Source organism: Gouania willdenowi, chromosome 10 (assembly GCF_900634775.1).
Source record: "Gouania willdenowi chromosome 10, fGouWil2.1, whole genome shotgun sequence".
Classification (NCBI taxonomy): domain Eukaryota; kingdom Metazoa; phylum Chordata; class Actinopteri; order Blenniiformes; family Gobiesocidae; genus Gouania; species Gouania willdenowi.
The window spans coordinates 13,388,597-13,391,962 of record NC_041053.1 but is presented as its reverse complement, the minus strand read 5'-3'; the positions used below and the strand labels follow the sequence as shown (position 1 = coordinate 13,391,962).

The following is a 3,366-nucleotide window of genomic DNA, read 5'->3' as shown; positions in this document are numbered from 1 at the left end:
TATCAAAAGCTGGAGGTTTGTCCGATTTCCAGCAAAGCAAGAGAACCTTTCTAGCTAGCAGAGTGCACAATGAAATTACATGCTTTTCATTCCTATTGCAAACCCAGTCATGTTCTGTAACACCAAACAGCACCGTGAGGGGGTAACACGGGACATTTCTGCCCAAAGAGTTTTTCAGAAAATCAAATACAGAGTAGGTTAATGATAACTTCTTATACTGTAAAATATTCTGGTCCAGAGTGGTGAAATAACTGATGCATCCTTGCATCTATTTGTTTTTGTTTAATCATTATGGTCTGGAATGATATCAGGATAATTTAAATTAGGTACATTTTAAATAAGTTGATCAAAACTTTATCAATAAACCTGCTCAGATTCAGTAAATCATTGATCCATGGAGGCAAATATGGTGACATTAATGCTGTTCTCATACATCTTTATATGACATATATAATTAAAAAGGAGCAGTCAGAATAACCCATGTCACTACAACTTCTTTCTACTTTTTAATTGTATCTTACTTTATTTTTGACATACATTTTTGTTTAATTATGTATTTTTTTAATTAGTATTTATTTTGTTTCCTCACAGGGACTAAAAACTAATATTTTATTATTATTAAAAAGAAAAAAGAAAGAAACATTTTACATGCAAAGCAGGATTGGTTGAAGTGTGTTTTCATGTTTTGGCCTTATTTGCCATTGAAGCAACAGTGAAGCTGAGAAACAGCAAAAAAGTTACACAGGAGAAATCCTATTGACTACCTCCATCAGCTATCAAAAAGGTAATTTTTATTTTGTACATGTGTTTTAAATTCGTGTCTCATTCGTTCAATCAAATTTCAAATTTCTAGATAAAATTAGCCAGAAACGTCATTTCGAAGATGCTATTAATATATCATTATCAATGTGCATGTATAATTAAGTTTAAAGTTTGTAATAATTAATTAATTTCTGCTTCATTTCTTATTTTTCAGGTTGGATATAAAACTATTCAGCAAATCGATTTTACTTCGGCAAAGACAAAGAAAAGGAAGATGGACTCTGCATTGATAACTGGAGACACCCCTGCCCCATTAAAGCAGAGAAAACTCCCGGATGTGATGGCTCCGACTTCAGAGGAACTAAGTATTTTTTATAGAGATTTGCATAAACTTACATCAAAAGGACAGAAACCTGTGATTTTGTCCTTACTGCCAAATTATGCACAAGAATATTGGCAAGCATCACTGGACAAGAAGTATCCCTTGGTACTTTCAGAACTTTTTGATGAAAATGACAACAATGCCAAGAAGAAGAGCTGAAAGCTAAACCGTATTTGATGAGTTGAGTGTAATGAAGGAGGAAGCAAAAAACTGTGTATTAGATAAAAGAACACAAGTAAATTGCAAACAATAGTTCCGTCTCAGAGCAGGTAAAATTACAGCTTTAAAAATCAAAGCAGCTTGTAGGACTTCACTTGACAAGCCATCGTTAAATCTAGTTCCTGTCATTGTTGTGGTTGAAATTAAATGCATATACAGCCAGAAGGACAAATTTGTAAGTGATGAAATAGACTGTCTAGAAGAAACAGATGGACGACCTTGTCTAAAAAGATGCCAATCATACTATTATCAAGCGCAGTGTCAGTTGTTGTTAACAAATACAGAATGCTGTGACTTTGTTGTTTGGACCTAAAAGGACTTTTTCACAGAGAGAATATGTTTTGAAGAAAACTTTTGTGCTGAAATGGTGACGTGTGCTTCACTGCTTTCCAAATATGCCATTTTGGGTGAACTTATACGAAAAATGTATTCCAAACCAAAAGTGTCAAATTCAAATGAGAGTCAAACTACAAATGGCATTCTTATGTGTTTGTCAGTCTGTTTACAGCGAGGGTGATGATGATGTTATTGGTTGTGTCTCAGAATTGTCCATACAAATGGTTACATTTAGCATGTGTAAATACTAAGAAAATTCCAAAAGGGAAATGGTTCTGCAAAGAATGCAAGAAAAACATGCAAAACAAATGAAATGTACATGTAAAGAAAAATATGATAAAAGGGCCTGATGACCCCTTAAAGGGTGAAACACTGTTTAATGTAGGTCTTGATTAATATTAGTTGTTTTGATATTTAACATTACTTTGGACATGTTGAATAAATATGAAAATGTACATGTACCCACACCCTGTTTTTTTTGTTTCATACAGACATATTGGAAATATACTATATGTGTGTGTGTATGTATATGTATATGTATATATATAAATGTATATGTATATATATATGTGTATATATATATATATAAGCTTGTACTTGGTATAACAGTGTCAATTTTTCCCATTAAGTCCAGAATTTCCTCTGGATCGATCATGCACATAATTAAGACCAGTCTTGGAATTATTAATATATATACAGAGACAAGAGTAATCAAATACATAATTTTGTATGCAATAACTGTTTGCAGTTTATATTACAAAAATTAATAAATTGTTGAGGAAAAATAAAGAAATACATGTTTAATGAAATTGTAAACAAATATCTCTAACATGTATGTGTAATCACAAGTAGTGTCTTATTTTGACAGAATGTGGAACAATCAAGAAAATGAGTAAAAGACAATTACAAATTTCAAATACACATTTTTATTAGAATCAGAAATATTAATATGGCAAGTAAATAATTATGATAGCACTTGATTAGAGTCATGCATACAATGTATGTGTACATTTTGTGACAGTAATGTTAGCTTAAAAAAAGTTTTTCATGTTCTGCAGTACGGACTGATACACACGTATGACACAATGTGAAAATTAATACATTATAAATCACAGTTATATTGTTAATCAAATTGGAACAACTGAGTCACATACGTTTTTCAGTGCACAACAAACTGTTGCTATCTTGTCAATAGTTGGTTCACTATCAGTATCGCTGTGCAAATAATCAATAGGTATGGTGCTCTGTAATATTGTGAATTTGTTTCGAACTAGTCCATTAACTCTCAACATGGATTCTTGTAAGAGCTACTGTATCTTCCTCGTGCTTTCAAGTTCCACTGGGGACAGTTGACTCTTACCCCTGGTGTAAGCTGTTATTTTCACTTCAGCACAATGAAGTCCCACACTTTCTTTTATGTCAAAACCCCGGTCTGCGAGGACAATATATCCAGGTAAAAGTTTGTCAAGTAAGCCACAATGTTCAGTTACATATTTGTCAGACACACTGCCTCCATATCCTTTGGATAAATAACAAACAGCACCTTGGGAAACGGTCAATAGTTATTGACACTTTGACACCGAAGTATTTTCGACATTCCATTGTCATTGATAGTCAAAGATCCTCTCTTTCTGGCCACAGAATGGTTGGTTTTAATTTGATGTAGA

At 32.7% G+C, this 3,366-nt stretch overlaps 1 long non-coding RNA gene across 1 annotated transcript; it reads left to right on the top strand.

The window, feature by feature from the left end:
* Nucleotides 1–602: 602 nt before the first annotated feature.
* Nucleotides 603–2,160, top strand: LOC114470616 (uncharacterized). The gene is made up of 2 exons (XR_003674895.1): nt 603–784; nt 977–2,160. It is a non-coding gene; the product is annotated as an uncharacterized LOC114470616 (long non-coding RNA).
* The last annotated feature ends 1,206 nt before the right edge of the window (nt 2,161–3,366 follow it).